This window comes from Oryctolagus cuniculus, chromosome 2, assembly GCF_964237555.1.
Source record: "Oryctolagus cuniculus chromosome 2, mOryCun1.1, whole genome shotgun sequence".
Lineage (NCBI taxonomy): Eukaryota > Metazoa > Chordata > Mammalia > Lagomorpha > Leporidae > Oryctolagus > Oryctolagus cuniculus.
In genome coordinates, this window is record NC_091433.1 from 170,628,074 (window position 1) to 170,641,302 (window position 13,229).

Here is a 13,229-nt window from a genome sequence, read left to right on the forward strand (position 1 = left end):
ATCTGATGGTTCACTCCCCAATTGACCGTAATGGCTGGAGTTGTGCCTATCCAAAGCCAGGATCCAGGAGCTTCTTCCGGGTCTCCCACATGGGTGCAGGGGCCCAAGGCCTTGGGCCATCTTCTATTGTTTTCCCAGGCCATTGGAGAGAGCTGGATCAGAAGTGGAGCAGCCGGGACTCGAACTGGCACCCATATGGGATGCCAGCACTGCAGGCGGCGGCTTTACCCGCTACCCAACAGCGCCACCCCCACCCCCCAACTATGCTCTGTAAAAAAAAAAAAAAAAAAACCCTGTTCAATGGTTCCTCTTTTTGTGTGTTTTCCAGATCTACAGGAACACCAGGCCTCACTGTGAAACAGAAAGCAAATGAAACAGATTGAAAATCTTCAATCTGGGGAGAAGAGGGCAGCTGGATTGCTCAGCCAGGTGCTGTGGCAAGAGAGAATGGGATTTTGAGATTTTGGAACCAAATATTAAAAGTTGTGTTTACATTCACTTAAAGCTGTGCCTGCGAGGTATAGAAGTCTTAACACGATGAATGCAGTTGGGCATGGCTGGGTTTGCCATCTCTCTCTTTGCCATCTACCATCTCTCTCTCTCTCTCTCAAACAAATAATAATAAAACTAATTTGGGGCTGGCGTTGGGCTACATGAAGCTTAGCTACCTCCCGAGATGCCAGCATCCCCTATTAGAGGCGCAGTTCTAGTCCCAACCGCTCTGCTTCTGATCCAGCTTCCTGCTAATGAACCTGGGAAGGCAGCAGAAGATGGCCCAGATGCTTGGGCCCCCGCCACCCATGTTGGAGACCAGGATGGGGTTTCTGGCTCCTGGCACAGACCTGGCTATTGTGGCCATTTGGGCAGTGAACCAGCAGATAGAAGATCTCTCTCTCTCTGCCCTTCAGTAAATTAAAAAACCTTTACAAAAACTAATTTGAAAATTAGGACATAAAAATTTTCACATAATATTAAACAAAAACAAAATATATAATTGTTGGTGGGGCCGGCGCTGTGGCACAGTGGGTTAACGCCCTGGCTTGAAGCGCCACAGTGCTGGCCCCTCTTTATTTTTTTAAAGATATATTTCTTTACTTGAAAGGCAGAGTTATGGGGTCAGCGCTGTGGCATAGTGGGTAAGGCCACTGCCTGTAGTGCCAGCATCCCATATGGGCACCGGTTCGAGTCCTGGCTGCTCCACTTCCCATCCAGCTCTCTGCTATGGCCTGGGAAAGCAGTAGAAAATGGCCCATGTTCTTGGGCCCCTGCACCCGCATGGGAGACCTGGAAGAAGCTCCTGGCTCCTGGCTTGGGATCGGCACAGCTCTGGCCGTTGCAGTCATCTGGGGAGTGAACCATCAGATGGAAGACCTCTCTCTCTCTGCCTCTCCTCTCTTTTTGTAACTCTTTCAAATAAATAAATAAATATTTAAAATATATATATAATTGTTGGCATACATTTTATGTGAAAATAGTGGCTTTTATAAAGCCATTCTATACTGGCAACTTGCATATATGAGATGAGTGACAATTTTAAAATTATGACATTTTAAAATATTTTTATAATTATGTATAGTACAGAGAAACAATAGTGTTAATAATTTCTCTATGGAAGTTACACTTTTTTAATGTCGTCCGTGAATTAATTTTAGCATGAAGGAGAAATTTCATTTTCTGATGGTAGATACGGTTTCACAGCAGGAATAGTCACAGCAAAACTGCTCTGGCTGTGAGTGTCACATTATCCCCAGGAGGTACTTTTCCAAGGAGATGGTAAAATTAAAAAGATTGGAGCCAAATAAAGCAATTCTGAGAGGGTTTCTTTTTGGATGGGAGAGACTATGGTAAAAGAATATTCCTTGTTCTTTATTTAGATAGCCCCAAACCATAAACAAACCCAATAGCCATCAGCAGGAGCATGGATTTATTTATCGTAGAGTATTAATGCAATGGCATACTACTCAGTGGTATAATGGTAGTAGTACTCATACAAGCAACAGTGTGGATGACTGTCACAGACATCGTGGTGAGTGAAAGAAGCAGGACACAAGCATACATTTGGTTCTATTTATATGAAGTTCTAGAACAGGCTAAACTAATTTATGATGAAAAAAATGAGGACAATGAGCGGTTGACCTGAAGGATATAGTAGAAACAGGATGGCATTGGAGGGGGCATGGATATTTTCTAAGGAGAGGGCAATGTTTTATGTCTTGGTTGGTTTTTGAAGTGTGAGCATTTTCCAAAACTCACCCAAGAATATGGTTAAGATCTAAGCTTTCACTGTATATTAATGTTTCCTAAAAAAAGAGTAATAACTCAATATTGCATTCTAGTTAATAATGTGGATGTAAAAGTGTAAGTCTGAAACTTATGTTGAATGAACAAAAAATTTAAGTAAAGTAGACTGATGAATGGATAGAAAGGTAATTGGACTGATACATGATAAAGTGATTATAGTAAAATGTCAACTGCAGAATCTAGCTAATAGGGCTTCTTTGCACAATTATTTTAACCCTTCTGTGTGTTTGAGAATTTTCAGAATAAAATCTTAAGGGACAAAACACACGAATTCCCAGAGCAACCCCTTCCACATAACCAGACCCACTCATGTAGCTTCCCTCCTTCTGGTGGTTTTAATTCTCTTCCCGTTTTCCTCTCTTCCCCTTCATGTCTCTGAGTCATGCTCTGTGCCTTCATCCTGGTGCAGGGGTTGTGCAGGTGTGTGAGGGCTGAGGCAGAGCATAATCTGGTTCCTTTGGTTCAGGGGTGCACACAGAGCCATTGCAATTTCTGGGCTCCCCGCTTTTCAGCAGACTTTAGAATGGGCAGAAGCGCAAGAAAGCTGTTTCTCACATCATGTTGGAGGTTGAAATGCCAGGGGTATGGCTGGAAGTAGGAATTTATTTCTTACCTTACAGCGTCCCTTTGAACATCACTCCCAGCTGCTCACAGGACACAGGGCACGTGCCTCACCCTAGCATTCGAGGCTTCCCACGGCTCTTCCATGTGTGCCTTGGCAGCATCACACCTTTGTATCTCTGCAGTTACTCCTGCTCCTGTCTCCAGAGCTTGGCTCATCCTCTTCCTCTTCTCACCTCCACTCTACCACAGCCAAACCACCTGCCTCACCCACATGCTTCGCTTTCTCCACGGAAACATCCCCCCACCAACTGCTCTTTCCCGGAACAACTGGACAGGGTTTATCCTCTGCACCATTCACACACACACATACACACACATACACACATACAAACACATACATACACACAGGCTTCTGCAGAAAGTTCACAGAAAAATGGAATGAAAAGAAAATGCATATTTCCACAAACTTCTGCAAGTACCCTCGTTTGTGTTTGTGTGCATGTGTGTGTGGTGTACAAGGTTAAAATAAATGCATGTACGATTTTCAAAAATATAAATAGGCACAAAAAGTAGGTTAAGCTCATCTTCAACACCACCTTCCCCTTGTCAGCATCTCTGTCTCAACCCGACACCCACTGCTTCCCTGTCAAGGGTCTCCCTGGCCGGCATCAAGTCTTGGAGGAAAGCCAACTTGTAAATTAACCACCTTCAAGGGCTAGTGACTACCCATGAGTAGATGCAAGTCTGGGAGATTATAGCATGTAGCCATCCCACCCCCACCCACCACACTGTGCATCTAAAAAGGATTTGAGGAGCAGATACAGTCCACCATGGAGACATTTCAGACTTCAGACACAGACACGTGGGAGTAATGTTCCTGGGTAAAGGCCTCTTCCCCAAATTATAACTAACACTAAAGATGAGTGTCTGTACCACCTGCCTGGACCAGCCCAGGGCCCAGAGCAGGGACTGCTGTGAAGTATGAAGCCACAGACCACAGGAACTTTGTTCTATGTGACCAGAGCAACCTGGGTTAATTTTCAGTCATAAGAAATTTCCCATCCAGCTCTGCCTCACTTGGCACCCTACAGAAGAGTTTTCTATTCTAAGAATCTGGGATCTTTTGTACAGATCATCTTTGTAACCTCTTACTCAATGCAGGAATCCCTTCTGTAAGAGTCTGGATGTCACCTGACTTTCTTAGGCTCCCTTCTGGGTCAAGAAGTTAACAGTCTTCTCTCAACATCCATTTTCTTCTACTGCTTTTGCAAGGTGATAGTCCATATGCTGAAAGTGGTCTATGTGCCATTGAGCGTCTAAAATTCTTTGTGCCCCAGTCCAATGACCTCCCTAGAGGCTGTCCTCCCTAGAGAAGCAAGTCTGCCGAGATTCGGAGACACAAATGAAAATCAGAGTTTCTCATTTCTCTTGAAAATTACTCAATTTGGCAACTGTGTGCCCCCATCCTGTGAGATAGGGTCTGCATGCAATGAGGCAAAAGGAAAAATGTCTTCTAGACCAAGGTGGCCTGCAGCTAGCTAACCTAAGTGCATCTGGACTTTCTTGCGAAATATTCACATTAACATTCCAGGGATTAGATAAGGGAGAACCCAGGATCCAACTCAGTCGTAATGACTGGGTTATCCCACAAGATCTTGGATGACCACCAGATTACCTGAAGAGCAAGATGGCAGACATGACCAACAAAAATGGCTGTGGTCTTGTCAACTGGGTCCCTACATCTCACTGTCCATTCCAAAATGTTTTCATCACCCACAAAAACAAACTCCATTGCCATCAACAGTCACTTCCTATCGCCTCCCTCTCTCATCCTCTGGCAACCACTAATCTATTTGTTCTCTCTGTGGATTTGCCTATTTTAGACATTTCATATAATTAGAATCATACAAAATGTGGCCTTTTGTGTCTTCCTTCTTTCATTTAACATGATGCTTTCCAGGTTCATCCGTGTCCAAAAGGGGCCCCAATCTTCATATATTGACAATGTCATCATCAATGTGTGCTAAGAAGTGGGGACTTGGAGCTTTCCTGGACAGGACTGAAATCCTCATAGAAGAAGTATGGGTTAGTTGCCTCCCAAATTTTTGCCCTGTTTGTTCTTCCGCCCGCCCCCACAGGAGGATGTGACAATCAAGGCAACGTGTTGCAAGCAGAGAGGGTCTTTCAGACACCAGATCTGCTGGCGCCCTGATTATGAACTTCCTGGACTACAGAAGTCTTTCTGGTCCTTATAAATCGCTCAGTCTCATGTACCTTGTTAGAGCAGCATAAACAGATTAAGACAGCATTGCACTTATTTGTATTATCAAATACAGTTGTGCTGTGTGGGTGTTTTTGTATCATCTGACCATTTTACAGATGAGGAAGCTGAGAGGCAGAGTTGAAGTAGTTTTCCGGATTAGAGGTGGCAGAGCACATGTGTGAATCTAAATAGCCTGCAGCCTATGTCCCCATCTCCATTTTATGCACTTCTTGTCTTGTCCTAGTTCATGCTATGTATGTTAATTATAAGGTAAGGCCAAATATATGGCAGCCACTTTTTTTTTTACAGTGACGATAATCCCCCTCCTTTTTAACGCAAATTCAAATAGATAATTGGGGCTAGTGTTGCAGTGCAGTGGTTTAAGCCATTGCTTGAGGTGCTGGCATGCCATGGCAGAGCAGAGTGTTCATTTAAGTCGGGCTACATTGCTGCTGCTGCTTCGCTTTGCTTTTTTTCCCTTTTTTTTTTTTCTCTGTGATTTTTTTTTTCTTTAAAGATTTATTTATTTATTTGAAAGTCAGAGTTACACAGATAGAGGAGGAGAGGCAAAGAGAGAGAGGTCTTCCATCCGCTGGTTCACCCTCCAATTGGCCACAACGGCCAGAGCTGTACCAACCCGAAGCCAGGAGCCAGAAGCTTCCTCCAGGTCTCCCACATGAGTGCAGGGGCCCAAGGACTTGGGCCATCTTCTACTGCTTTCCCAGGCCACAGAAGAGAGCTGGATCGGAAATGGAGCAGCTAGGTCTCAAACTGGATCCCATTTGGCGGCTTAACCCACCACGCCACAGCACTGGTCCCTACATTGCTTCTAATCCACCTTCCAGCTGATGGCCTGGGAAGGCAGCAGCAGGTGACCCAAGTACTTGGGCCCCTGCCACCCATGTAGGAGACCAGGATGGAAGTCTTGACCCCTGGCTTCAGCCTGGCCCAGAGCTAGCTGTTGCTGCCACTGGGGGAGTGAACCAATGGATTGAAGATCTCTCTTCCTCTATTGCTCTGCCTTTTGCATAAATAAATCTTTAACAAATTAAATATATAAGTAAGCCAATAAAGTTTTATCTATGCCATCCCATTCTACATGAGGCTTCATGTTAGTGAGCCAAGGGCGTCTTACTATCCCCACTTTTCCTCTACTCTGTTCAGCTCTCTCATTGCCCCTGCCTGGGTCAAGGCCCTCTGACCCTACCCGTTCTTCTTCCTCTTTCACCTTTACTCAGAGTCATCTTGCCCTTCCCCACAGGGGAGAGGATGTGTCTAGGTTTATGCACAAAATTAAATTTCAATATCTTCAGTGGGAAGTCCTCTTGTAACCCAGTAATAAACTAAAATGTGAGCCCTTTAAAATGCACGCACACACACAGATACGCACGTGCATGGTTTTGGGGGAGGACTCCAGGGTGTGCCTCAGTAGGAAGCTGGAATCAGAAGCAGAGTCAGGACTCAAATCTAGGCATTCCAGTATGCAACGTGGGCATCTTAATTGCTGTGCCAAATACCTGACCCAAGAAAGGATGTTTCAAAGAAATAGTTCTTCAGAATTTCTGTTTAGTCTTACTTTACATTTCAAAATGTTACTGGTAAAGGAATGCTTTTACAGAACATTAGGCAATGTTTTGGTTGCTTAAGAGTTCTAAAAATCTACGGGGCCACATTGTGACACAGTGGGTCAAGCACCACCTGCAGTGCCAGCATCCCACATGGGCATCACTTTGAGCACTGGTCTCTCGCTTCAAACTTTGGTGCTTGCTATGTGGGCAGCTGGGCAACGATTAAGATGCTTGTCTCCTTCCAGCTCCTTCTCCCTTACAATTCCAGCCTCCTGCTAATATGCACTCTGGGAGACAGCAGGTGATGGCTAAAGTGGTTGGATCCTTACCACCCACATGGAAGACCTGGATTAAATTCTTGGCTTCCTGACATTTGAGGAGTGAACCTTCAGATGTCTGTCCATCTGTTTCTCCCCCACCCCCACCCTCTTTCCCTTGCAAATAGAACAAAACAAATTGGAGGGGGGGGGGGGACTGGTTAAAAATTCGAGATTTTGGGTGGAATATAGCAGGTATCACAATCAAATTTTACTTCTATTTCATGCATTACACTTTTGGGGTCAGATATTTCTTTAGAAGTAGGTAATTCCTAGGTTGAAAAGGCCAGTTGGAGTATGACATGACAAACAGCATTCCTAACAGGCAAGAGGCCTTGGCAAAGCAGCTTTAGGATAAGGAAAGGCCAGTTATGGCCAGCGCCGCGGCTCACTAGGCTAATCCTCCACCTTGCGGCACCGGCACACCGGGTTCTAGTCCCGGTCGGGGTGCCGATTCTGTCCCAGTTGCTCCTGTTCCAGTCCAGCTCTCTGCTGTGGCCCAGGAGTGCAGTGGAGGATGGCCCAGGTCCTTGGGCCCTGCACCCCATGGGAGACCAGGAGAAGCACCTGGCTCCTGACTTCGGATCAGCGCGGCGCGCTGGCCGTAGCAGCCACTTGGAGGGTGAACCAACAGCAAAAGGAAGACCTTTCTCTCTGTCTCTCTCTCACTAACTCTGCCTGTCAAAAAAATAAATAAATAAATAAATAAATAAATAAAAAAAATAAAGGAAAGGCCAGTTACCAGGTTCAGAAAGTATATTCTCAGGAACCACATAATGCCTGTAACTGTCCCAGGTTGTTTTTCAGTATTTGCTTTATTCTGTTAACAGTTGCCTGTGTTCTGGCTCCTATAATCAGAACACGTAGACTGGTGGCTTGAACACCAGAACTTTATTTTGCATAGCTCTGGAGATTGTGACGTCCATGAGCAACAAGCCAGCCCACCCAGCTCCTGTGAGGGCCCTCTTCCTGGCTGGTGTTTGCTGCGGGGTTGCAGGAGGGAAGTGGGGGCAGACGACCCCCTCTGGTCTTCCCATCCTTCTTAAGGACACGAATCCCATCATGGGGCTCCACTCTCCTGACTTCACCCAAACCCAGTGTCCTCTCAGAGGCCTCACACCCAAACACCATCGCAGTGGGAATTAGGGCTTCAACGTATACATTTCAGAGGGGACACACACATTCAGTCCACAGCAATGGTAAATAAGAAACGTTTTGGAAATAAAAACTTTCTTTAATAAGATCCTTCTTTGTTCAGTAAGAACTAGATTCACATCCTTTGTTTCAAATACAATCAGCCCCTGGGATCTGCAGGAGATTGGTTCCAGGGCTTCCTGCTGATAGGAAAATCCAGATGCCAACTCGCACGTGTAAAACGATGCTGCTCACAGCCTCCTGTGTATTTTAGATCGTCTCCAGATTACTTGTAATATCAATGCGATATAAACCCCATGTAAATAGTTACTGTGTGGTATTGTTTGGGGAATAGTGAGGAGGAAAAAACGTTGCATATATTCAGCCAATGGGGGGGGGCATTTTTGATCCTTGGTTGGTTGAATGCACAGAAGTGAAATCTGTACCTTTTTTTTTTTTTTTAAAGATTTTTATTTATTTATTTGACAGGTAGAGTTACAGACAGTGAGAGAGACAGAGAAAAAGGTCTTCCCTCCATTGGTTCACTCCCCAAATGGCTGCAATGGCTGGAGCTACACCGATCTGAAGCCATGAGCTAGGAGCCTCTTCCTGGTCTCCCATGCTGGTGCAGGGCCCAAACACTTGGGCCATCCTCCACTGCACTCCTGGGCCATAGCAGAGAGCTGGCCTGAAAGAGGGGCAACCGGGACAGAATCTGGCGCCCCGACCAGGACTAGAACCCGGTGTGCCGGCGCCGCAAGGCAGATTAGCCTAGTGAGCCATGGCGCTGGCCTCCAAAATATTATTGACTTGCTTTATGGCCCATAAAAGTGGGTCAGCTTGGTAAATATTCCATGTCTGTTTGAAAAGGGTACATAGCCTGCCACTGCTGGTTGCAGTATTCTGTCAATCGCAATCCGATCAGCTTGCTTGCTGGTGCTGTTCACATCTTCCTGACACTTACATTGGTTTTCTGACTACCTATCACATGGCTAGAAGGGTAAAAAACGATCAGATCATAATCATGTATTTTTCAGGTTTCACTTCCATCAATTTTGTTACTTGTACTTTGAGATATTATTATTAGGGTGCACAAACATGTGGGTTTGCTATGGTCAAATGCTTGCATTACCGCAAAGTTCACGTGTTGAAACCTAACGCCCAGTGTGATGGTATCAGGAGCTGTGGGATGGATCCCTCATTAACAGGCTTAGTGTCCTTAACAGAGAAGCTCCAGAGGGTCGTCTTGTTCCTTCCACCATGGGAGTGTGAGGTCACAGTGAGAAAGCACCCTCAATGAGCCTGGGAGCAGCCCCTCACCAGACGCTGAATCTACTGGTACCTAATCATGGACTTCCCAGCCATCAGAACTGTAGGAAATTAATGTTTGTTGCTAATAAGCCACTTAGTGTATGCTATTAGGGCACGTCAGAAAGTTTGTGGGAAAATGGAATTCAAGAAGAAGTGTAGGAGTGGGCAGTTAGCCTAGTTAACACGACATCCCACATCAGAGTACTAGGGTTCGATTCCCAGTTCCCAACTCTAGCTTTCTGCTGTTGCAGACTCTGGGAGGCAGCAGTTGGTGGCGCAAGTAGCTGAGTGCCTGCCATGCACCTGCGAGATCTGGATTTCCTTCCCAGCTCCTGGCTTCAGCCCCACTCAGCCCTGGCCATTGTGGGCACTTCAGAAATAAACTAATGGATGGGAGCTCTCTGTCTCTCTTTCTGTCTTGCCCTCTCAAACAAATAATTTTAAAAAGATTATTTTGGTGCAAAAACATGCAGAAACCATGTAGAGTTTTTTCATAATATGTGCTTTTATGAACTTTTAAAGGCCCCTCACATTTGGTTAAAGCAGCCTACGCAGATGAAGACAGGAGCTGTTTTGTCCTATTGATGAATTGACCCCTTTATCATGATGAAATGACACTTTATCCCTACTACTGTTCTTCATAATCATATCAGTACTGGGGCCATCATTGTGGTGTAATGGGTTGGGCTTAAACCTACAATGCTGGCATCCTATATGGGCGCTGGTTTGATTCCCAGCTGTTTCACTTCTGCTCCTGGCTTCTGCCTGACCCAGCTCTGGACATTGTGGCCATTTGGAGAGTGAACCAACAGAAAGAAGATCTATCTTTCCCTCTCTCTGTAACACTGCCTTTCAAATAATGTTTTTTTAAAAAAAAAATCAGTACTTGTGTTATCCCTACTTGGGTGTTCACAGAGCTACCCAAGCTTTCTTTTGATTCAGGTTAGCATGGCATATCTTTCTCTACCCTTTTATTTTTAAGCTATTTGTGTCTGTATCTAAGGTAGGTGTCTTGTAGGCAGTATATCATTGGGTGTTGCCTTTTCATCCATTTCAACAAAAGCTACCTTTTCATGGAGTATTTTGATCATTTACATGTTATGCTATAACTGATAAGGCTGTGCTTAAATCTACCAACTTATATGTTTTCTAATGCTCCTTCTGTTCTTTGCTTCCTTCTTCCTCTTTTTGAACCCCTGTTTTGAATGATTTCTTGTGTCTTAGATTTTTTTTGATACTATCCTCTTGGTTGAAATTGCATTATTTCTGATGACAAATTTGGGGAGAATTAACATCTTAATTATGTTGAGTCTTCCAAGCCATGAGTATGGTCTCTCTTTCCATTTATTTAGATATTCTTTATTTTATTACCATTTTGTAGTTTTAAACATATAAAACCAGTATATGTTTTGGTAGATTTATACCTAACTTTGTAATTCTTTTGGCACTATTTTAACTGGTAATGGGGTGGGACGAGTTTCTAATTGCTTATTGCTACTACATGAAAATAAACTGATTTCAGTGTGTTGACTTCATTTTTTCTACTCTGGTAAATTCACTTAGAAGATGTTTGATTTTGCAGATTCCTTTCAATTTTTGCGATAGACAATCATGCTATCTCCAAAAAGAACAGTTGTATTTCTCCCTGTCCAGTCTTCCCATAATGCAGTGTTGAATAGGGGTGTTCAGAGTGAACTGGCAGCCTTGACCTTGATCTTGGATCTTCACCATGACGCATAATGTCTGGAGTTTCCTCAGCCCCCCTCTATTTCCAGGTTGCTGAAAACTTTGAGCACAGATGGATGTTGGATTTTATCAACAGGTCTTCTGCATCATTTTATATGATCATATAATTTTTCTTCTTCTTCTTTTTTTTTTTTTTTTATTAGCCTGAGGGGTCGGGGTTGTGGCTCAGCAGGTTAACCCGCTGCTTGTGAGGCCTGAGTCCCGTATCCAGGACCAGTTTGAGGGAAGGCAGCAGATGTTGGCCCAAGTACTGTGCCCCTGCCCACGTGGGAGACCCTGATGAAGTCCCAAGCTTCAGCCTGGTCCAGCCTTGGCCATGGAGGCCATTCGGAGAATGAACCACAGGATGGGAGACTTCTGTGTGACTCTACGTTTCAAACAAATAAATAACAAATCTTTTTTAAAAACTAGCATAATTTTATGCCTTTCTTCACAATGTCACAAACAGAAGCCTTGTTCTTAGCCCACAGTTGCACCCTCAGCATCCCACTTTCATCTTTTCACTTAACAGAAGCATCTGTGGATTCTCCTTTGTATATCTTAATGATCAGCATCACTACTCTCTTCATGCAGCAAAATCAGGAACATAAGCACAGTGATACTGACAACCAATCTGATAGCCAAGATGGCTGCTAATTTACTAATGGGCAGGAAGCAAATATACAGTGGATACAAAGGATGATTCATGGGGCTGGTGCTGTGGCTTGGTAGGTTAATCCTCTGCCTGCAGTGCTGGCATCCCATACGAGAGCCAGTCCCAGCTGCTCCTCTTCTTCTTTTTTTTTTGAGATAATACTTTTATTTACTAAATATAAAATTCCGAAGTACAGTTTATGGATTACAATGGCTCTCCCCCATTATTTCCCTCCCACTCGCACCCCTCCCATCACCCGCTCCCTCTCCCATTCCATTCACATCAAGATTCATTTTCAATTCTCTTTATATACAGAAGATCCATTTAGTATATATTAAGTAAAGATTTCATCAGTTTGCACCCACACAGAAACACAAAGTGTAAAATACTGTTTCAGTACTAGTTATAGCATTACTTCACATTGGACAACACATTAAGGACAGATCCCACATGAGAAGTAAGTACACAGTGACTCCTGTTGTTGAATTAACAATTTGACACTCTTGTTTATGGTGTCAGTAATCTCCCTAGGCTCTAGTCATGAGTTGCCAAGGCAATGGAAGCCTTTTGAGTTCACCGACTTTGATCTTATTCCGACAGGGTCATAGTCAAAGTGGAAGTTCGCTCCTTCCTTCAGAGAAAGGTACCTCCTTCTTTGATGGCCCCATTCTTTCCACTGGGATCTCACTCGCAGAGATCTTTCATTTAGGTTTTTTTTTTTTTTTTTTTTTCCAGAGTGTCTTGGCTTTCCATGCCTAAAATACTCTCATGGGCTCTTCAGCCAGATCCGCATGCCTTAAGGGCTGATTCTGAGGCCAGAGTGCTGTTTAGGACATCTGCCATTCTATGAGTCTGCTGTGTATCCCGCTTCCCATGTTGGGTCGTTCTCTTCCTTTTTGATTCTATCAGTTAGTATTAGCAGACACTAGTCTTGTTTGTGTGATCCCTTTGACTCTTAGACCTATCAGTGTGATCAGTTGTGAACAGAAATTGATCACTTGGACTAGTGAGATGGCATTGGTACATGCCACCTTGATGGGATTGTATTGGAATCCCCTGGCACGTTTCTAACTCCACCATTTGGGGCAAGTCCAATTGAGCATGTCCCAAATTGTACATCTCCTCCCTCTCTTATTTCCACTCTTATATTTAACAGGGATCACTTTTCAGTTAAAATTTAAACACCTAAGAATAATTGTGTGTTAATTACAGAGTTCAACCAATAGTACTAGAACAAAAAAAATACTAAAAGGGATAAAGTATTACATTGTACATCAACAGTCAGGACAAGGGCTGATCAAGTCACTGTTTCTCATAGTGTCCATTTCACTTCAACAGGTTTCCTTTTAGGTGCTCAGTTAGTTGTCCCTGATCAGGGAGAACATATGATA

The 13,229-nt window shown here is 44.1% G+C and overlaps 1 protein-coding gene across 1 annotated transcript in view; it reads left to right on the top strand.

The window, feature by feature from the left end:
• Nucleotides 1-13,229, top strand: part of NLRC4 (NLR family CARD domain containing 4) — a 48,543-nt gene that overhangs the window by 13,425 nt on the left and 21,889 nt on the right.